This window comes from Nannospalax galili, unplaced genomic scaffold (genome assembly GCF_000622305.1).
Source record: "Nannospalax galili isolate Female #2095 unplaced genomic scaffold, S.galili_v1.0 scaffold411, whole genome shotgun sequence".
NCBI lineage: Eukaryota > Metazoa > Chordata > Mammalia > Rodentia > Spalacidae > Nannospalax > Nannospalax galili.
The window spans coordinates 2,752,111-2,776,246 of record NW_008329714.1 but is presented as its reverse complement, the minus strand read 5'-3'; positions in this window follow the sequence as shown (position 1 = coordinate 2,776,246).

The window sequence follows — 24,136 nt, the reverse complement described above, 5'->3', positions numbered from 1 at the left end:
TTCTAGTGTTTTCCTACCATAAATACTTTGATTATGTCATTTTGAAAAATATTTGATTGACAAATAAATATTATATGTATCCAAAATATATGATGTGATTGTTTTACACACACACACACACACACACACACACACACACGCACTGCTTACCACAATCAAATTAACATATTCATCACCTCCCTTGGTTATTTTCTGTGCAGGTGTGTGTAGGGGGGTGGTGACAACAAAAACTGACAGTAACTGTGGGGGGACAAGAGGTGGGGGGAAGTTGAAAGATGCTAGTCAGGGGTAAAAACATTTTATTGTAGGGTGTAATGTTTTGGGGCACTAACATACATCATAGTGATTATAGTTTATGATACTGTATTGTTACCTGAAATTTGGTTACATTCTTGTACATAAACATCTGATGGCCACAACTGGTCAAGTTGTAACGAATAAGAGATTGCAGAGTGTGTGCCCCTGTATAGGATGCCTATATTAAATCCCACTCACTCATGGCTCAGGGACCATTGCAGAAGAGGGGGCAAGAAAGATTGGAAGAGTCAGGGTTGGTGCATGAACACAAGGACAAAGAGGCTCTCAGGCCTCTGGGAACTTCTCATATGAGCTTTCAGCAATGGTGACAGCATGCACAAGACCCATGTTGGCTCAATCAGACAAAAACCAGCATAGAACTGGGGAAATGGGCAAGAAACCCCAACCCTAGCCAAGGAACTATTGGCAACTGATTCCTGCAGGGTGAAGGAGAGTAGACCTTTTTTTTAAATTTAAATAAATAATTTTTTGAGAATTTCATACATGCACATAAGGTGTTTTGATCAAATCTATGCCCACTCCTTCCGCTCCAACTCCTTCCATAGCTCCCCATCACTTTTTTTCTGGTAACCTCGTGTGAGAGTAGGCCGTATTTAAGGGAGTGACTCTGGGTAGGATGACTAGATCCAGTGGATGAACTTGCACCAAGAGACATCTGGGTACAAATACTTGACAAGATAGCCCTAAACATATATTACCTAACGCATGAAACCTGGTGGTGGTGGTTGTGGCATTAAGGGGGCGTGCGGATGGGAAGAGGGTATAAATGTGATTAAGATATATTATAAGAAATGAACAAAAACTCAATAAAAACATAATAAAAAGCTATCTGAAGTCCTATCATTTCCCTAAAAACTACCTTTAAAGAAGCACTGTTGAGTCAAAGGGTTTTAGTCATTTAAAAAGTCTTTATGCATAATTTCAGTTTGAATTTTCTAGAAATTTGCACTTTCATTTTTCTCAACATGTTTGCTGTAACTTATATCAAATCAATAATATATAAAATTTTAAGTTTTTGAAAATTTTTCTGAATAAAAATGTTACATTTAAAATTTTTATTTTTATATATGTTTTAAAAATATTTTATTTATATCTTGTGTGGCTGTGAGTGTGCTGCCTGTATGTGTGTAAGTGTACCCATTCATGCAATGCCCACAGAAAGCAGAAGAAAGCATTGGATACCTTGGAACTGGAGTTATAGACAGTTGTTAGCCTCCATGTGGGTGCTGGAAACAGAGCCCAGGTTCTCTGCAAGAGCAGCCAGTGGTTGAACTGCTGAGCCATCTCTCCAGCTCTAAATATTACATTTTCACATTGACTTTTTTATATAAGCAATGGAGTTTTTAGGATTTTCTTGTTGATCTGATAGAGATCTATATATATTAAGGATCTTAGCAGTTCCTTTTTGACAAATATTATTTTCAGGTTTTTATTTGCCTTTGCAGGAAAATAAATTTATCTCTATTTACTCATCACTTTATTCCAAGCAAAAGATACTCATCCATTAGCATTCAACAAATTCAGGAGCAAGAGTCTACAAACAAGTAGACTTCATCCTTAACCATGACTTATATTTCTATCAGTACAACCTACCAGGCCCCTGAAAATTACAGGCATAGACCCAGCAGCTTTTCCCAGATCCAGGAGGAACATCATTACGAAATTGCAAAATTCGGTTTTTTGGATACTCTAGAGAGAAAGATTCTTCAAAGAATCAAGAGGGTTTCCTACAAAAACGAACTCTATTTCCTCTAGTCTGAACTGGAAGATTCACCATAGTCTCTACCATGTGACTGAGAACATGTGATGAAGGCACTCAGTAGAGACGACACAGTGTGTGTGTGTGTGTGTGTGTGTGTGTGTGTGTGTGTGTGTGTGTGTACTGGTAAACAGTGCACTCCCAAGTAGTTTCCAGTTCCATAATTAGGGCTGTATATCTTTATTGAGACTTCAGGCCAACATGAACTAAGGTTGCATTTTCTAGAGCCTTGAGTCTTCCGCGTGGCTGGGCCTTTATATTACTCTCTCTAGATTATGAGCCAATAGAAAGCAGAGGTTAACAGGACCCATTTTTACCAAAGGCTATGTGTCTGCAGAGAACACAAACCAGCATGAGCTCAGGGTCAACCGAAGCCATCAGTCAGAGGTGGCAGAGTCAGAAGGGGCTCTAGATCAGCAGAATCCATTGATCCTGTAGAAACAAGGAATTCACCGAAGTGATAGGTCAGGAAGACACCATGAGTCAGCAGAAACCAAGAGTCATCAGCGGTCAAAGTCCCACTGAAAGCATGGTTCAGCAGAATCTGATTTATTCACTGCTCGTGGGCTGGCAGGAACTACAGGCTGATAGGAATCATTGTCAGTGGGAACTGTACATTAGTTAAAGAGACTCTATGGTAGGTGGTGGGGCAGAGAATGGAATGCACACAAAAAGACAGCAGAGAAGTCTTTGAAGTGTCTGTGGTCTTAGTAGCTGAAGACAGAATTAAGCAAAAGATACCAACATCCAGAAGCTGAGTGGAGATCATTTGCTACCAATAGTATCAATAAGGAGCGGGGACACAGAAAATCAATACCAATAGTGTCAATAAGGAGCGGGGACACAGAACATCAGTACTGAACTGGGGAAGGGAGCAATTCTTGAAAGGGTAGCGAAAAAGCCTGGCGTCTACAGGAGCACTGAATCTTGAACGTCCTCATTCCTGAATGCCATTCTAGACTCTGAGACTGGAAGTCTGGTGACTGAGAGTCTTTCTTCCCTAATTTCCCAAGTATCCTTATCATCAGCTAGCTACAGAACTAATTATTTAGGTTGGATCCCTATGAGGTATACTCTTCAAACAAAATATACAAGCTTACTTATTTTAGATTCTTGATATGTATCATTAAATTACTTTTCCAAAACCTAATGTGAATTTTCTTTTTTTCACATTTTAATTAAAATACCTATAAAATGTATTTGTAAAAGGGCAAGGTTTTAAGGGAAACCGAAGGCTTTTAGGTTACTATCCATCAGGAGAAACTGACACTATAAAAAGTGCATTTTATATGTGTGTGTGTGTGTGAGTGTGTGTGTGTGTGTGTGTGTGTAAAGGGTAAGAAGGCAGAGGAGGCTGGCACTTGCCATCTCTGCAGGTTGGTTAGGACTCTGATGACAAGGAAAAGAATACAATCTAAACTGGCTTAAGTAAGCAGGAATAATGTAGAAGTAAATATAACTTGGAAGTATAGAGGATGGTAGGTTTCAGGCCTGGATTATGTTGAATTCTTGATGTCTGCTTCAACTTTCTAGTGGGTGAAGCTTTTATAGTCAAGTCAGGCCAGGCACATATCACGTGTCACCTCTTGAAGCCAAATATAGAGGCTTCACCTTTCCACCTTCATAACTTCACAAAGACATTGTTTTAAGTGTAGGCAAGTAAGCACAGATGTTTGGAAGACCTGCCTTTGGTACGTAGGGGCTTCAGGGCACTCCACATAGGTACAAGCTACTTTTGGAAAGGCTCAGGAATGTTTGCGCATTTCTCCTGTAAATTTCTTTTTATACATGTTCTATAATGTCGACTTTAATCTCCAATGTTGCTAAATTACAGGCTGGGGAAACAAAGAACGGACAGACCTGTTAAATGTAAGATAGGAAGTCAATAGCCAATAGAAATGATAATATATATGCAGAAAAGTTGTAGGAATAATGCATGAAAATTTCTTTTAAGTATTTTCTATTTTTGTGAGGATTGAACCCAGGACCTGACATGTGAGGCAAACACATCAAGTATCACTCTTTATAATTAATTAATTAATTACTTTGTGTGTGTATGTGTGCGCGTGCGTGCGTGTGTGCGTGTGTGTGTGTGTGTGTGTGTGTGTTTGCAGGCATGTGTCTGTCACAGTGTGAGTGTGTGGAGGTCAGAGGACAACTTCAGGGCTTGGTTCTATTTCTGCCATGGGAGTTCTGGGGATCAAACTCAGGTGGCCAGTCTTGGTGGCAAGGGCTTTTACTCACTGAACCATCTTGATGGCCCCCAACTCTCATTCTTAATAACAACATTAATAACATCTGTTAGCTGTTGGGAGAATGAAGGTTAATGATTCACTAACCAAACTTAAATGTATAACATTTGAAAGGCTTCTGAGTCCACTGAGACAGAGCAAACAGCTCCGGCTTTCCCTCCTCCTCCACAGTGCAAGAGAATAAAGTAGCCAATTTTGATCGACTTCAGGACATTCTTACTAAGCAAAACAACTGTTCCCAGATGCTTATGAAATTTCAAGTCAACCTTCCCCTGAGTTGTTCTTGTTCTGCATGAAAGTGATTTCCAGAATATCACATGGTCTTAGAAATGTATTTCCTTATATGTGAAACGTGCTAACTGTTCCCTTGAGAAGTGTTTGAACACGTAATGAATGCACAGACTCTTGGTGTCAGCACTTCAGTGGGGAGGATCTTGTCCCCACGGTGGTTTTCCCTCTGAGAACCTCCACTAAGCTTTTGTGGGGAGCAGTTAGTGTCAACTCTAGGTTCTTATGGTCAGGAAACTACTTTCCTGAAAAACTCAATCTGTTTTTGCCTCCTGCTTCTACTTTGTTACTTAGAAAAACCCTTGGGTCTCCCATAACTGCTTGGAATCTGTCTCGCCTCTCATTCTACAGAGTCTATCTCTATGGGGACACAGACTTATCTTCGAAGGCCAAACCATCTAGTTGGGGACACGAGGTGCAAGTAAGCTATAATGTTGCGGTTTGAATAATGCCAGTTAGAGAAATAGTGAAAATGATAGAGAACTCTAGAGGAGAAGAAAATTTGTTCAGGGATTCTAGAAAACTTAGCAATAGATACATCCAAATCCAGTCTTAAAAGCACAGGAATTTGCAAAGTAGAGTTGACAGTGGGTAAGAAGAAAACATTAGCCGGGCATAGTTGTGCATGCCTTTAATCCCAGCACTCAGGAGGCAGAGGCAGGCGGATCTCTGTGACTTCAAGGCCAGCCTGGTCTACATAGTGAGTTCCAGGACAGCTAGGGCTACAGGGAGACCCTGTCTCAAAAAGACAAAAAAAAAAAAAGAGAGAGAGAAGAAAACATTAGCTGAACATTCAATGTGTGCCAATCATTGTTCTGGGTGATATTACAGGTATTGTACGTGTTAATCATATGACACTTACATGCATTAATTCACTTAATCCTCCTAACAACCAACTGAATGTTGATATTTGCCCAGTGTTACAGATAAAGAGACTCAGAGAGACTAAGTTGTTGGCCTATGGTCACACTGTAAGCAGTTGTTGGACCTGGAATTTCAACCTAGACGTTTGATTTGAGAGCCTGTGTTCTTCTTAACATCTTTGCCCTCAAAAACCAATAGGATCAACAGAGTCCAAGCTAAGGAGGCTTTCAAGATGATTTGAAAATATGCTCAAATTTTTTGATAGCCCTTCTCGCTACTGGTGGAGTGTGGACTGGACTCAGTGACTCACTTTCAGTGAACAGAATAAAGTAGAAGTAACAGCGTATGACTTTAAAGACTGGGTTATATAAGTCCATGTGGAACTGGGCGTGGTGGTGCTCTCCTGCACCTGTGCTAGGGAAGCTGAGGTAGGGGCATCACGAATTCAAGGTCAGCTGAGCTATATAGCAAGTTCCTGTCTCAAACAATCAAACCAATAAAAAATCAGCATGACTTCTTCATCCTCTCTCATGGATTTCTCAATACAGGGGAAATCAGCCCCCATGTTGTACTGATGCTTCAGCAGCCATATGGAGAGTCTACAATGTGAGGATCTCTTACCATGCCTCTGTCCAAAAGCCAGGAAGAAGCTGCAACCTCCTGTCAGCAGCCATGTGTAAGAGTAGAACATATGGTGGCTTGAATGAGAAACGTCCCCCATAGACTTATGTATTTGAACATTTGGCCCTGTTGGTGGTGCTGCTTGGGGAGATTATGGAGCCTTGCTGGAGGAAGTATGCTACTGGGGGGTGGGCTTTGAAGGTATATAAGCTTGCCCCACTTTCTGTGTGCTTCCTGTATGTGGATGAAAAGGCAGTCAACCAACATCTTGCTCTGGAAGACATGTCATGCCTCTCCCACCATGATGGACTCTGACTCTCTGGAACTGAAAGCCAAAATAAACTTTTTCTCTCTTGTTTTTGGTCAGAGTGTTTTTAACCACAGCAACAGAATGGAAATTAGAACAGGTTGTATTTTCTGGCCCTGGGGAAGGCTTTGGATGACCCCAGCCTTAGCCAACATTTTACCTGCAATGCTGTCAGAACTGCTTAACCAAGTTAGTCCAAATTTCTGGGCCTCTCTTTACTGTGGTAAAAATATGTGTGTTGTTTTAAGCCACTAAGCTTTGGGGTGACTTGCTATATAGCAACAGCAGGTAACCTATAGGTATAAATATGTTTTACGTCTTTGATGATCATTGGCAGTCAATGTTTTGGGACTGAGGTTCAGAGTTTATAGAAAACCAGCAGTGGTAAAGTTTTTACAGTAATATATAAAGCATGCTGGCTATTCTACAAGCCCATGCTCACAGGGCCTACTTAGCAAAAGCAACACTCCATCTCTTCGATTCCTGACTCTCCCCACTTCCAGCCAGAAAATACCTGTTTCTACAACTTCTTGCTCAGACTGCTTATGTATGCTTATCATATTAATCCTCATTGGGTATGCATTTGTGGGCATGCTTTTCTTCCCACTGAGGGCAAGCTCCTGAAGTGCCAAGCTCAACTTTTATTCATCTTTCTGCACACAATTCTCTGGTCGCTACAGAAGCCCTGAAAATGTTTGGGAGATAAATGTTGTCCACTCTGAAACCATGTGGCTGATGAATTGACTCTTACTCAATTCCAGCCAGTGTGCTGTTTTCTTGGATTTAGTTTGGAAAATAACATCTATAAGAAGGATGAATTGAGACCCAAGAGGCAAATGAGTTTAAAGTACCAGTAGATATCCTGGACACTTTAACACACTGGCGTGAAATGATTAATTTCCACATAGACTCAGGAATGATACACTTTAATAATGGGCCAATGGAGACAGAGAAATAAACCAAAGATATGCTTGAGGGTGAGTAAGACTTGTTCAAGGTGATATACGCCAGCACACACTGTATTTCTACGAAACATATGAATTAATCTTCTCTTTCTGCCTTGTTGTTTACTATTTGCCCACTTCCTGCACATCGAATATGTTCGATGTATATTTATTAAGTGGAAGAATGCTGACATAAATTACAATTAATATTCATGATACAGGTTTTCAAGACTGCTTCTGCAAATGAGCAGTTTTCATTTAGGACTAGGAAGGGGTTTATGGATTTAAAAGGGCTCTGTCCAGCCACAAGAACCAGGAGACCAAGGCTATGAGAAACCAAAGAGTTCAGGAAATAAAACGAAAGTGAGAACCTCTGTCATGGCAATGCGCACGAGACAGTTCTCGAACTGTCCAGTACTTGCTTGTTCTTTTTGTAAATGCCACAGGAAAGCTGTTTGCTTACTCATTGTGACCCAGAAGATGTTCCTCTGATCCTGTGACGACAAGACACGGACCTGCCTCCTTCCCACTCTCTACAAAGAAGCCACTCCCCTTCCCTCTTCCAGCCAATCGGTTGACCATAGCAGCTTGCAGTTGGGGGGGGGGGGCTAAGGGTATAAACGCTGGGAAAACCACAAGGCTGGTCTCTTGCAGTTTTGTAAGGCTGCCAGGAACCACAGGATTTATGTCTGGGTGTGGACTTTCGAACACAGCCGTGAATGGGGGAGGGGTTGCCACTTGTCTGTAAGTAAACCCACACCCCAAGCTCAGTTAGCATGAATTTTTTTTTCCTCAGGCTGTCGCAAGGACCGTGAGAAGAGGGGATTGGATGCCACGTGCACCTCCCAGCAGCGAATTTGACTTATGCTCATTGTCTGTGTGGTTTGAATGGAGGTTGATTTTTCTACCAGTAGATTGTAAGAAGAACAGACTCCCAGTCCTGGACTACAGACTCTGTGTCGGATTCTCCTGGCGAGAGAGTGTGGTTCTGAGTCCGGCAAGTGACCCAGTCAGTTCCAGAAGAAGCCACAGGACTTTTTCTGCCATACACGCTGCTGAGAGTAGCTGGCTTTGGACATACTGCCATCAATCTTGCCACCATATGGTGGTACTCAGAATGGCATCAACAACATGGAAGTGGGCAGAGTATGACACACAGATCTGGTGACAACCCCAGATTCCCAAGAAGGCCAAATCCTAATAGAACATTGTACTTTTTAAAGTTGTATGTGCCAAATTTTCCTCTTGTCTCGATCAGTTTGAGTTTAATATCTTTCACTTATAATTAAGAGTTCTGACCAAAGGGCCTGACTTTGGATGTCACACCAGCAAAGTAGCAAGCTGGGGTCAGTTTCCAGAGGTTGGTGAAGATGAGGATTGTGATCTTCAATACACGAAGAACTTTAGAACTTTGAAAATATCCGGTTTACTTATTTTTATGTATATGAGTGTTATGGTTACATGTATGTAAGTGCACCTATGTGTGCATTGCCCACAGAGGCCAGTAGAGGGCATAGGATCCCCTGGAATTGGAGTTAAAGACAGTTGTTAACCACCATGTGGGTGCTAGGAACAGAATCTGGATCCTCTGCAAAAGCAGTCAGTGCTCTTAACTACTGAGCCAGTTCTCCAGCCCCAACTTTAGAACTTTTACTAATGCCACCAGTCACTCTGATTGTTGTTCTATTAAAGGTGCCAATGACTGGATGGTCTGGAACTCTGAGGTCCCATCAGCTCTGAGTTCCTGTGTGTGCACACGACATTTTAAGTACAAGAAGTTACACTGGAGATTCAGGCACAGAGTCCTAGCAATAGAGCAAGCAGAGAAGGTATATGGTTTTGATATAAAATGGCCCCCAATGGTTTGGTTTCCTGCTGGTAGTGCTATTGGGAGGTGATTGGGTCCTGAGGGTGCCAGCTTCACCAGTAGAAAACCCAGTGATGAGTTCAAAACTGAAAGCGCAATTGGAGGTGGTAGAAACTTCAGAAGAGGGGCCTAGGCCTAGTGGAGAGAGAAGGCGAGCCATGGTACAGGTATCTTGTCCTCAGCTTGTCCCTCTGCCTCTCCCTGCTTCCTTTATCTCCCTGAGGTAATCAGCAGTGTTTTGCCGTGTGCCTTGATGTTCTCTCTTTCTCCAAACTGAGGAAAATGGAGGTAACTGATGATGAGCTTAATCTCTGAAACTGGATGAGAATAAGCCTTTCCTCCTTTTAGGTGGTTTCTGTCAGATATTTTCTCATAGTGACAAAAGACTAACAGAAGGCAAGACTCTTAATGTAGACTGCAGGATCCAGTGGGGCATGGGCTAGTGGCTCCATTGCCCGGATGTCCAAAGTCAAGCCAAGAAGGCATCAGTCAGACAGCTATTAACATGAAAATGATGGTGGTGGTGGTATGTGTGTATCTCAAGTCTAAGTGGTGGCTGTACTTGAAGCTTTACTGCAGCACTTCGACAACCAATCTTGCAAGAGACATGCAAGGAAAATACCTCTTCTCTCTGTTCCACCATGGCTGTAGGTAGCAATTGCTGGAGCAAATACAGATTCTCATCAGAATGCTGTGCTAGCATAGTAGAGGCCTGCAATATAATTGTAGACTTCAGAGTACCCAGAGGACTCAAGGGTTTGCAGCTATTGATGTGGGGATTAAAGAAGACAATGCATTCAGCATGTTAGCTGTTAGCTTTCATTTCTTCATCACTGATGTAAATGAGTATCTTCTCATGTTTGATCATTTTCACATCTTCATATGTAAATAATCTATTCATGCTGATGCTCTTGGAGGGCATTCATCTTTTTATATTTGATTGTAAGATCCTTTTGCACATCGAAGGCATTAATATTTTACTAAATTTTTGAAATTTTTTCACATTTTCTTTGGATAACATAACTTTTATGACTCATTAAGAAAGTAGTTTGCATTGATGGAGTCAATACATAAACCAAATATTATTTTCCCCAAGACTATGCAATAGTCACCAAAAATTAGTCCTATAAGTATAAAAGACTACTTTTAAAAATCATATTCAAATTTCCACGTAATTTTCTTTGTTCTGTTTCTGAACACTGCAGTCTGTTCCACTGAACTGTGTTTTCCTGTGCTATCATTTTGTTGTTTTAATAACTATGGTTTTAGGACACTTATTTGTATGTGTTGAATTCTCCATGTTCTTTTTGTTTCACATCTAAATTCGCCCATCTCTGGTTTCTAGTATGATATTCTCCATGGAAATGAGAAACCAATTGTCCAGGTCAGAAGCCATCCCTATGAGACTAAGATTAGAAATAATCAGATACCATATGAAAGATTTTTATTCAAGGCTTTTGGGACTCTTCATTGCTCTAAATCTTTATCTATATCTCAGTAAAATGCTATGACACCATCCATATAGGTAAGTAAATTACGTGTTCAAATAACTTTTGGCATTACACATTAATTTCTTTAAGGATGAAATTTTTTCAAGCAATATGATTTCTCACCAGTCATTTCTGGTACGATGGACCTTATCAGATAATAATTGTTCATGATGAGGAAGCTCCGTGCATAAATTAGAGGGAGATAGACTGACTGCCCACAGTTCATTTGTGAACTTGATCATTTTACAAATAAATGAAACAAAGGAAAACAATTACCACCGTTTCCCCCTTCAGCAACAATTTATCAGCTATGCTTGTCTAAATATAGAAATATAATTTGTGATATTTGTATTTATTTATTGACCTGTTTTACCAACTTGGGGCACAGAAATCAATACATCACTTTTCTTTTTCCACTTACTTGCTTGGCTGCTACACACATCAGCATGTCTTGTGATTTTTTTTTCTTTTATAAATATATGGTATATATTATTCTTTGAGAATTCACACATGTATACAATTATCACCATACTTCCCCCTCTAACTCCTAGACCCTCCCAGCATGTCCCCCTGCCAACTTCAGCCACTTAAGACCGTCCATATGTGCTCCACTGGAGCAGTGACCACACTCCTAAAGAAAAACACTACCTCTCCTCTGCTGCCGCCAACTGCCAACAGCCCCTCCCCGACCCATGCTGGGGATTTCAGTCTTGTGTGGGTAGCCACAGCTGCTGTGCGTTCACGTGTGCGACGGCCATGCCATAAGTAGAAGGCAACGTTTCCCAGCTCTCTTCTTCATCCTTCTGTTCTTACATTCTTTCTATTCCCTCTTCTGCAACTGAGTCTTGGTGACAGAGTAATATAGATGTCTCATTTAGAGCTGAGCGCTCACAGCCACTTATTCTCAGCATGTTGACTAGTTATGAGTCTCTGTATTAACTGATGCCCACTGCAAAAAAAGATTCTCTGACCAAGGTGGAGAAGAGCCAGGTCTATGGGTATTAGCATAAATATTTAGAAGACAGTTTGACAACATGACCACTTAGCAAAAAACAATAGTAGGTTCCCCCCAGGGCCTATTACTTGCTGAGCCACGGGTTTTTGACCAGGTTTACAGTACTAGACCTGGTCCTGTAAAGCAGGCCCCAAATCCAATCAGAAAGCAGTGGTTTACCTCCATAACAGTCATGCCACTATTCTACCAGTGGGCACGTATTGCCTGGCAAGTCATTACTGCAGCTTGCAGGGTCCTGCACTGGGTAAGACCACTGATGTCTTTTCTCTCCCAGCAGCCTGCATACTACCTTCCAGCATTATTAAAGGTAACCAACAGGGAGAGTTTCCTGGTCAGTCCAAGACAGAGTTCTCTGTGCCCTGCAGCCAAAGTTTATGGCCTCAGAACATAGTCTTACCACCTTAGTTACAGTACCTTGCAGTTCCTGTGGTATTAATGTCCAAACCCTGGGCAGGAGGAGAACTGGGGTACAGTTGCCTCACTGGGTTTTGTTTTTGTTTTTTAAGGCAGATCTTACTTTGGGGGGCTTGGCCTGGGTTTCGGTCTAGCACTGAGCACCAATGCTGCTCTTCCTCTCGTCACTGCTGTATGTTGTAATCCCAGCAGCCTCAAGGGCAGTTCCCTATGCTCATATTTCTCCAGAACTTGCTCATGTTGCACACACACAGAGATACATATCACACATACACATTCAACACAGAGACACACATGGGCACACACACAGATGAATACAGCTCAGCAGCAGCTGTCTCCTGAGGGTTTGCTTGTACACATCATCTTCTGTGCTCCCTTGTCTTACAACTATCTGACCTTAACAGCCTAACCCCTGTGAGAATTTGAGTTTTCAAGTCCCTTCCTAAGTCCACTCTGCTTTTTTTTTAAGTATTTTTCAGATAGGGTTTCAGGCTAGCCTTGAATTCTTTTTTTGTATATTTTTTATTGATTTGATTTTTGTATATTTCATACACATCTTAAACATCTTTATATTCCCTTCCCCATCAGCACCCTTCAATAGCCCGACGCCCACTGGATTTCATGCATTCTGTCATTTATGTTAAGGCCTATTGAGTCAAGTTAGTGTCCCCGGACGTCCCTCAGTACAAGTTCATCCACTGGGGTCTAGTCAGCCTATCTAGAGTCACTCCCTTAAAGAAGATCATCTCTTCCTCACCCAGCAGTAACCAGCTGCCCAACAGTTCTTTGGCTAAGACTGGGGCCTGCTTCCCATTTTCCCAATTCTATGCTGGGTTTCTGTCTGCTTAAGTTTACATGGGTCTTTTGCATGTTGTCACTATTGCTGAAAGTTCATCTGAGGAAGGTCCCAGGAGCTTGTAAGACTCTGTTTCCATATGGTCGTGCACCTCCTTCCTTGGCTCTTACAATCTTTCCTCACCCTCTTCCACAATGGTCCCTGAGCCCTGGGTGGGTAAAGTTTAATGTAGGAGTCCTGTCCAAGGACCCACAGTCTGTAGACTCTTAATCTCTACACTTTGGCCATTTGTGGTCCTTTGTGTTCATTACCCTCTGTTGCATGAGGGAGTTTTATTGATGAGAGATGAGAGATGCATTAGTATTTTCTCTGTCCCCTTTTCCACGATGTTCTTCGAGCCTTAGGTGTGAGATTCCATTGTAGGTGTGTTGCTTATGGTTAGGTATTTCACGGACACTTAATCTCTGTGTGTGACCAACTGTGGAACTCTGTAATAGTCTCTGTTGCAAAAGAAGCGTCTTTGATGAGTGGTGACTGGCATACTTGTCTGTAATATAAAGATCCATATTTAACAGATAGTAAAAAATTAGATTTGTCTGGGGATGTGACAACCTTGGGGTTTTCTCTAAGACCAATGACCTCCCCAGCTATGCATATTTGGCTAGATTTATAGTACCACACATGAGTTCCCTCCCATTGGGTGGACTTTTAAGTTCAATTAGGTAGCTGTTGATTACTTTCAAGATAAAAGTACCACTACTGCCCTAATATAATTAGGCCTTAAAGCTGGGGTTGGACCAATTGACTGATGTTCTCCCTTAACAGTTTGTATAGTGTTTTCCCAAACTCTGAGAACAGCCTTTAGGGAGGTTGCTTCCAGATCAGTTTCAACGCCATTGCTGTTTCCAGTCTGGTCCCTCTGCTTCATGTTTGCCATTGAAGAAGTGCACTTTCAGTTTCCAGCTTCCTGTTCCTGCCGCTATGCCTGCTGCTTCCTGCCACGTCTCCCGGACTTTATGGACTACCCTCTGGGACCATAAGCCAAAATAAACTCTTCTATAAGTTGCTTTTGGTCATGGTGCTTTATTTCAACAACAAATAACTAGTATACCATCTCTATCTTCTATCTACCAACTATCTATCTATCTCTATACTTTATCAGCTACCTATCTATCTCTATCACTTATGTGTCACTCATTTATTATTTACATAACATCTGTATATCTAACATCTAGCTAGCTAGCTATCCATAAATCAACCATCTAGCTTATCTATCTGAAGAATTCTATGCAGGTTGGAAAGTTTATGTGTCTTGGACATGTCACAAGTGTCCATGAATGTTATTCTATATAACCTACAGATTCATTTAAAAGTGTTTAACATATTCACAGGAGCTTTTATCATTTTGCACTTGATCAACACTTATCGTTTGGTCTTAACCTGTCAGTGTCTGAGGACACTGACTCTCATGAGGGAAAGAAATGGACTTTTTCATTCTCCTGTCCCTCAGGAGGTACATGGCATGACTACCATGGTCCTTATTATCTGTGCCTTGAGGCCATTGCTCCCTCTTTATAAACAAAAAGTACATGAGCAAATGCAAAGCTGTTCTGACATTGAAGGCCTTGAGCTTCACAACCTGCTCCATCTCAGTGGCTCTATCTAATCATGCTTGGGGCCTCATCCTCTATTTAATTTGCAGACACATTTCCCTTTTCACTGGTGGTTACCCTCACCTAGGCTGGCCTCAAAGGCCCGGCAGGCAACTTATAAAGTGTATCTCAGATTTGTGATTGCCTTGTTTTAATAATCTTGTCCTCGTTGCCTCTGCAGCCACCTGTTTGGAACAAAGCACCTTCTCATCACCTCTCAATGGTCTCCTTGTAAGTCACCAGTTAGAGCATGCAGACTCCCTCTCCTTCCCGTGTGGGTGGGCCAATGCTTGGCCACTGTTCTTCCACAGCTTAGGTATCTCTTAACGATCTCTCAATCAGGGCCCACTCAAGAGGAAAAAATATCATACACGTTATTTGAATAGAGAGAATTTAATATTAAAAACTGCTAACGTGTTGAGGAACTGACTTTAAGATACCACAGATGTAGCCTGCTGGGAAGGAAAAACAAAGGAGGAACGTGGAATTCTACAGTGTGGAAGCTGGGAAGAGGACTCTGTGCTAGGAGGTTCCGGGCCTCTGAGGAGGAGCCCGGCTCGGCTGGCGCCAAGGTCTTTAGGAAGATGCCTTGAGTCTGCTTCTGAGTGTTGGAAAGATGTGAACCGGGCTGAGCTGCTGCTTCAAGGAGAAAGTGCTGCTGCCAATGTGAAGATGAGCTGATGGGAGGAGATCAGAGGAATCATGGTGCACAGGAAGGTGCAATTTCCTCTCCTAGCTCTAGGCTTCTGCTGACCCTCCAGGGCTTTCTGTTGGTAACCTCCGCTGGGACCAGCACAACTGGGCCCATACGAATACCGTTCTGAGTTCCAACCGGGGTGCAGGCAAGATTGAAGCGGAGGAAAGTGCATAGTCATCGGAACCCTCTTCACACTTGCTTTCTCCTTCGGGCTCAGCCTCCACTTTCTCATCCAGCTTGATGTCAATCACCAGCATCTCAGTTCTATGACTGATAATACAGACTCATTCTCCTCACACAGGCAGCTTGGAGCCTCTGATGAACAGCCCAGCGGCCCTGAAGGCGTCGCTGCGGTCCACCACGTGACGTGTTCCCACAGTGCGGGGTCTGGTTCTTCACTCTCCTTCAACCTCCTTTTCTATCTTCAAAGATGGGAACTTCCTACCATCGCCCTGCTATCAAAACCAACTTCTGCACCAACTTCTCACCTGCTCGCCTGTTGTGAGAGAGCTGGCCTTGTTTTCCGGGGAGGTCAGCCCTGTGCCTGTCCTCTGGCTCTCACAGCTCCCCTTTCTTCTGGCAGGCTTTGGTTCATCTGTACCTGCTCATTCCACATCTTCCTTCCTCCTCTTCCACCAGGTGCCTGCCTTAAGGGTTTTTAAAAATAAATTTCTATTTCATTCACTATTATTTGAAAAACAAGTACATTTAAAAACTTGTATAGCCCATATTAGAGCACAATTTGGAAGTTTATTATAAGGTGAAACATATTTATCACAGGACCCAGAAAAATCCCTTGTGGATATTTATTCAAGATGAAGGAAAAGTGAGGTTCGTACAAAACCCTGTGAGTGGGTGCTTGCTGCTGTGGCTATCTTTACAATCACCAGAAAACCTGAAATAATACAAATGACTTTCATCAGGAACGTGGGAACGATGGCACATCAACATGATGGAACAATACACAGCAATCAAAAGGAATGAACTTCAGATGCACATAACAGCATAGATGGATCTTAAGTGTACTGTGCCATGCTAAGTGAACTAAGATTGAAAAAAGTGGTACACTATATGATTCAATATATGTGACATTTTGGAAATGACAAAGTTATATAGACAGAAAAAAAGATGAGTGGTTGATATAAAAAAATCCATTTGAATTGAGGTATAAAAGCTCTTCCATCTTAAAAATTGAAATAAGCCAGGCTGGTGATAATCCCAGAACTCTCGACGCAGAGGCAGGTGGATTTCTGTGAGATCGAAACCAGCCTGGATCGAATTCCAGGTCATCTGGGACTACTGGGAGACTCTCTCAAGAAGACAAAAGATAGAAAGAATCTCACAGAAATAAAAGCCTCTGGGAGCCTGTTCTTCAAATTATTGCCAATTTTACTTTCATGTTCATTTAACAAAATAGTTGTCCACACTCACTTTCTCTGCTCATCTAGTTCCTCTCCCTCTATAACCAACGTCACCTCTGCTTGAGGGACAAGGAAAGAGAAAGGGCTTAAGTCCTTTCTCTGCCCGAACACTACCCACCATGGGAAAGGAAATCCCTGGAGTCGCAGCTGGCAGCCTTGCACTTGAACTCTACCCCTTTCCACTGTCTGATCTCACATTTGCATGTTTGAGTTTCAGCTTCCTGCTCGCTGAAGACTGTCTCTAATCAAGGTTTTTGTAATAACTAATTTAAATCTTTTGGGTGTACCCAACACATATACCCATTATTAAACACTACAGGCTTTCAGGTAAGTCAATGAGAAAACCTGTGTTCTCTAGTGTGAGTGAGTGGATCGACTTTTCCCCTGAATTTGAAGATAGTGTTAACATGCATCCTTCTTCCTCAGCTTTTGTCCGGGCTGGCTCTACAGTACATGCTTGAAATAGCCCATAGGATTCAAATTCTCAGAAGCATAGAACTCTTGGGGACTTTCTTTAAAATAATTGTTTCCAGATTCTATCAAAAGATTCTGTTCAGTGGACATGGGATGGTCCCAGAAATTCAAGGTTCTTAAACTGTTTTTAAAGTGTTATTTTATGTATACTAATGTTTTGCCAGCACGTGAGTATGCAGTGACTATGGAAGCCAGAAGAGGGCATCCGATCCCCTGGAACTGGAGTTAGGGATGGTTGTTAGCTGCCATGTGGGTACTAGGAACTAAACCTGAGTCCTCTGCATACAGTCAGTACTGTTAACCACTGAACCATCTCTCTAGCCCCTTAAATTTTATTTTACGTGTATGACTGTTTTGCCTGCATGATGTATGTGCATTGTGTGAGTAGCTAGTGCCTGAAGGCATGCACCAGAAGAGGGCATTGGAGTCCCTGGAAATGAAGTTTTGGATGGTTGTGAACGGCCATGTGAGTGCTGGGAACCAAGCCTGGATTCTCTGCAAGAACAGAAAGTGTGCTTAACTGCTGACCCATCTCTCCAGACCTTGTTTTTTGTTTTTTTTTTAAATCAGCTCTGTGAGCCCAAGGCTGGTGGCCCTGAGCTTCACAGTCCAGGGCTGTGTACTAGTGTGTTCCTTCTGTGTGCAGTGCTCTGTGTTCTGCTTCTGTGGGCTGTAGTCCCCACCAGCTCCAGGGGACAGCTCTGTACACGCATTGCTAGAGATACTGTTCAGCAGCTTCTGAGCTCAGAGACTCGCCTTCCTGGGCAGGTAGTGCAAGGCAAGCACTGTCCTAAGTCTGCTCTACAGTGGTGCCATCTACAGTGGCCCCAGAACATGTGGGAAGGGCTCTAGGGAACATTCCTGGAAAGTAGATTTTGAAAATCTTGCTGGAAAAGGCGGCACTCTCCCAAGCTTTCAGAGAAATTCTGTGTCTCCCCTGCTTTGCTTCTTTGCGGTGTTTCCTCACACAGACTTTCCTGGCATGAATCCCCAACCTCTGAAAAGCAAGACAACAATAAATTGCAATGGCACAGAAGCCCACAAGTGCCTCTTACTGATTTAATGTTTGCCATCTAAATACGTGCCCCAGAATGATGGGCTTCTTTTACCAAACCTTGACATTGATACCTTTTCCTCCCTGGACTGGGTTCAGATTCACGATGTATTGCAAGCTCTGTGAATCTGCTTTGATTGATTGGCACTGAACAGCCGAGCAGCAACAGCACTAATGACCCTCAGGATGTAATGCAGTTGAAGAGTCATTAGGACTCTCTAAATTTGGAAAGCATCCACTGCCAAACAAAGGGGCTCTCTTCTTGCACTGCCTGCAGAATGCACAGTCAGGTCTCTAGGGTCCTCTTTCACTCAACTGGGGCTCATTTATGTTCTAGCAACTCCACTAAAGCAGGCCATACCCCTAATTTTGTCCGATGACAAAGATGAAGCAGAAATCTGCTGAAATGCTGGAACTTTATCTTTTCTTCAGTAAGAATTTGGTTGCCTTCCCCCCCCCGCCCCATGATTCTAAACTCTAAGAAGATGGGTTGGGCTTAATTGCAAGTAAAGCCTCTCTGATGCCCAACATTCCACTACTGAATATATGGCACCTTCACAGTGAAATTAAGGAGTTGTAACCTAATTTTAACAATTGAGTGGGAGGAGGAATGCTTTGAATTGATAGACTAGCTCCAATCCAGGAGACACAGCAATCAGCACAGTGGCAGGCACACACAGAGAGCTCAATAAATGGGAACTATTACTTCTACTGCTAATTGCTTGAGCCTTCACTAGGCAAATCTTTGTTGAGCATCCAGTTAGTGTCAGGATACCAACAGGAGATAGAGATGAATTGCCATAATTCCTGCTCGTAAAAAGCTCAGGTGATCAGGGAAATCAAATGCCTAGGTAAATAATTAAAATTCCACATAGTAAATGCTGTCTATAATAGAGGCATTGAGCCCTGAGAATGAAGGCGTGTGCAGCTAGCTGTGCTTGGTCAAGACAGGGCACTTCATAGAGAGAGGTGCCCAGGAACATAGGGCTTAGCGGGCAAATAAGGGCCAGTGAGAGGGCTTTGATGGTGATGTAACAATAACGACACAATGACTGAACAATGACCATTCCACTGTGTTCAGAGTATAAATTGAATGGAGGATTGTGGGCAAACATGGGTAGAATAACATTCTGAAGGACTGAAGGCCCTGACTAGGTGACAGACTTAATCCTATAAGAAATATAAGACCTTAGATGGGGAGATGCCAGGGTGGGTAAAGTGCTTACCATGTGGAGGATCAGAGTCTGGACCCCCAGCACCCACATAAAGGCCAAGTGGGTCATCATGCAATAGGAGGTGGAGAAAGAGGCTCTCAGAAGCAAGATGGCTATGAAGACTAGCCAAATTAGTAAGGTCTGGGTTTAAGTGAGAGACTCTGTCTCAATATATAAGAGAGAGCGAGATCAAGGAAGATATTACCATCAACTTCTCATGTCCATATGTACAGGTACACATGTGCACACACACAGCTGCCCACACACAGCCCCCACATAGGCAAACACATATTCATATGTACATAACACACACACACACACACACACACACACACGCACACACGCACACACACACGAAATACAAGATCAGGTACATGTTTTAAAGCAGGAACACAACATATTTGATCATTTCATTATTTTTTAAAAAAAATTTTATTTTCACTATGCAAGGTTTAAGCTTATTTCCAACAGGCCAAAATGAATAGAGACAAGCATTTATCCAGGTTGCATTACCAAGTTGGTTTGTTAAAACACCAAGTCACGTTCTTACAATAAGAAAAATATTCAGTAAACACGAGACAACTTTAGGAAAACTAATGAAAGACATCTGTGTACATCTGAAAAAAATTTTTTTATTGAATTTTTGTGTGTTTCATACAGAAAATCATCCTTATACCCTCCCCTTTGGCATCCCGTCTGGAGTTCATACATTTTGTCATTTGTGTTAAGTCCTATTATGAAAAGTTAGTGTCCCCAGATGTCCCTCAGTACAAGTTCATCCACTGGGGTTTAGTCAGCCTATTTAGAGTCCCTACCTTCAAGAAGATCAGCTCTTCCTTACGCAGCAGTAATCAGCTACCAATAATTCTTCAGCTAAGATTCACGCCTGCTGTTCTGTGCTGGGTTTTTGTCTGCTTAAGTTTGCATGGGTCTTGTGCATGCTGACACCATTGCTGTAGGTTTGTGTGGGAAGGGTCCCAGGAGCCTGTAGGACTATTTCTGTATGGTAGAGCACCTCCTCCCTGGTTCTTACAATCTTTCTGCCTCCTCTTCTGCAATGGTCCCTGAGCCCTGGGTGGGGGGATTTTAATATAGGAGTCCTGTCCAAGGACCCACACTCTGTATTTTGGCCATTTATGGCCTTTTGTGTTCCTTTTGTGTTGCATGAGGGAGCTTCAATGCTGAGCTGGAAGATGCATTAGTGTTCTCTTCATCCCTTGTTCTATGTTCTGTGAGCCTTAGGGATAGAGATTGCCTCATAGATGTGCCACTTAGACTTGAGCAATTCACAGACAATCTCTGTGTGTGACCAGTTGTGGAACTCTGTCTCTTGAAAAAGAAGTTTCTCTGATGGGTGGTGACTGGGATACTTGTCTATAAATTGAAGGATCCATATTTTGCACATAGTAAGAAATGACATTTGTCTAGAGATGTGACAGCCTTGGGGTTTTCTTTAAGGTCTATGAGCTCTCCAGCATGTCTATTTGGCTAGGAGATCAGCTCTTCCTCACCCAGCAGTAAGCAGCTACCAATTATTCTTCGACTAAGATTGAGGCCTGCTGTTCTGTGCTGGGTTTTTGTCTGCTCAAGTTTCCTCCCGTTAAGTGGGCTTTAAGTACAATTAGGTAACTCTTGATTACCCCCAAGATAAAAGTGCCACTATTGCACCAATGCCATTTGCTGTTGCTGGTCATTGATTTGATTTTTAGGCCTTGAAGCTGGAATTGGACCACTGATTGATGTTCTCCCTTAGCAGCTTGCATAGTGCTCTCCAAAGCTATGAGAGCTGCCTTCAGGGGAGGAGGCTTCCAGGTCAGTCCCAGCTCTGTTGCTCCAAATCCTGTATCCAAAGTGTGTCCCGTTTTCAGCAATAGGGCCTTACCTTCAACTTCTGGGAGGCTATCAAGACTGAGAAAATAGCCTGTGTAATTTGGGGAGTCTCTTGGCCTACTCTGGTCAACAACCCAAAGGAAGGTTTCTCCTGTCTGGCACTGTTTCTTGTTATGTAGCCTTCAGATATACTGACTCATGTAGAGATATTGTATGTGTAATTTTTCAGTAGGTTTTTGGACTAATACAATTACCTCTTTTTTTTTCTACTAGCTAGGCACTATCAAATGATGCCTCTACTAAAAGCGAAGGACAGATATTGGTCAGTCATGACCCATGGGTCAAATTTAGTTTGCCTAGGCTATCTAAAATATGTGCTAGTGCTTTTTATGGAGGAAGCTTGCTGCTGGCCCTGCTTGTAGTATGTGGATGAGAATAGAGAGAAAGCAGAGGCCAAGGAGGGCTGAGCAGAGGTCTGGAAGAAGGGGTGCTGCACTGGGGTTTTTCAAATGTGGGCAGCATACAGGCTCCCTTACCAAACTCTTCCTAGAGTTCTACTGACACATTACTTTATTCAAATGTTAGGTCAAATACTTATAGATTATCTTGACAAATATCTTGTGTTCTTTTAAAAATATTGTATTTATGATTTTTAAGTGTACGACTGTATTGCCTGCGTGTATGTAAGTACACCCGTGTCATGCAATGCCTGTGGAGGTCAGAAGAGGGTGTTGTATCCCCTGGAACTGGAGTTACAGACGGTTGTTAGCTGCTGTATGGTGCTGGGAATCGAACCTGGGTCCACTGCAAGAGCAGTCAATGCTCTTAATCACTGAGTCATCTCTCCATCCCGTTTTTCTAGTTCTTATATAACTCTAAAATCAAAACTAATTTAAGAATTAAATGCTACCAAAATCATAAGACCAAAGCTAGTCAGAGTAGCCTCTGCCTGTAACCCCTGGGAAGGTAAGGCAGAAGAATCGCAAGTTTGAGACCAGCTTGGATTACCTACTGAAACTTTGTCTCAAAAAATAATAATAATAATAATAATAATAATAATAATAACAAGACCATTTCAATTCACATCAGTGTAACTGCTTCAATGTAACACAGAAAGTCTGCTGCTGCCCCAGAGGCTGAGGCAGGAAGATTGTAATTTTTTTATTATTATTTTTTTAATTTTATGTGTATGCGTGTATTGCCTGCATGTAGGTAAGTGCACCTGTGTCGTGCAATGCCTGCAGAGGATGAAAGAGACCACTGGATCCCCTGGAACTGGAGTTTCGGACTGCTGTTAGCTGCCATGTGGGTGCTGGGATTCAAACCCGGGTCCTCTGCAAGAACAGCCAGTGTTCTTAACCACTGAGCCACCTCTCCAGCCTGGAAGATTGCAATTTAAGGTCAGCTGGCAACTCAGTGAGACTCTGTCTTAAAATAAAAAATTAAAAAGATGATTAAGAATATCACTTACTATACAGTGCTTGCCTCTCCTATCCTAAGTTCATGCCCGATGTTGTAAAACCCAAACCAATGTCTGTCTAAGGCATGAGATTGTTGCTTCTGGTACTGATGTCAGTCCTAGATGTGAGTACAGGTATCTACAGCCATGTTCTGGGTGGGGGTTTACCTCCCTCACAACTTTCTTCTTAAAAAACATCTTATTATTATTCACTTATTTATTGATTTATTTGTGTGTGTGTGTGTGTGTGTGTGAGTGTCTGAGTTTATGTGCACCATATGCATGTCGGTGCCTGTGGAGGTTAGAGGGCATTGGGTCCTCTGGAACTGGAGTTATAGGAGGTTGTGAGCACCTGATATGGGTGCTAGGTACCACACTTGGGTCTTCTTCAAGAGCAGTAGGCTCTCAACTGTTGAGAGATTGCTTAGAGGTTAACGAGTACTAGCTTCTCTTGTAGAGGACCTGGGTTCAGTTCCCAGCACCTACATAATGGCTAATAACCATGGGTAACTCTAAATCCAGGGCATCTGAAGGACTCTTCTGGCCTCTGTGGGCACCGCACACACACAGTGCACTTACACACATGCAGGCAGAACACACATACACATAGAATAAAAATAAATAAAATCAAATTTAAAAAAATTAAATACCACCTCCTCCCCAAATAAGCATGTTCATACAACTTTATTGACAAAAAAGAACAACGGTCCAGAACTCCTGTGAAGACTGTCGATTGCAAATGATTTTTCTAGGTCATGAGCTTCTCCGCCAGGAAAGTGGGCAATAGACAAGATTTCCAGTTGCGCTGTGGACATCTGGGAACATTTACTTACTAAACCAGGGGCCATTGTGAAATGAGAAGTCAACCACACTAATATTAGTCAGGTTGACAACCAGTATTAGCCACTCAGGGTCTTCATTTTACATTAAAAATATATTTTGAGAGAAAGGGTTAGAAAATAATTTGCCTAATGATCAAACTCATTCAGTGAAATGTTGCAAGGAAAGAAAATTGGCCACATAATTTCCCCTTCTTGGTTAATCTCTTCTTTCTGAGACAGGAAATTTTGGAAAAACACATGATCAAATCAAATATTGGTATGTGTGTTTTAACTTCTTATCCTAGCAAATGGATGGGTGACTTTACCAGCAGGCAAGGAATTCTCCAGTGGGACTTTGGGTCTTTTTCTGGGTGTTCTTCTACAAACTGCCTTTCATTACTCATAGGCCTATTTGTATGTGCTGGGCTCTATGCAAAGCACTGGCAAACTGGAATCTAAGAAGAGAGGGGGCTTGCTCCCAAACACATAGCACTGATGTGGGTACCACCAAAGAGCAACTTCAATTAAATGCTTACTGTATGCTCTACATATGACTTCTCTGAAAACAACAGGATTCTA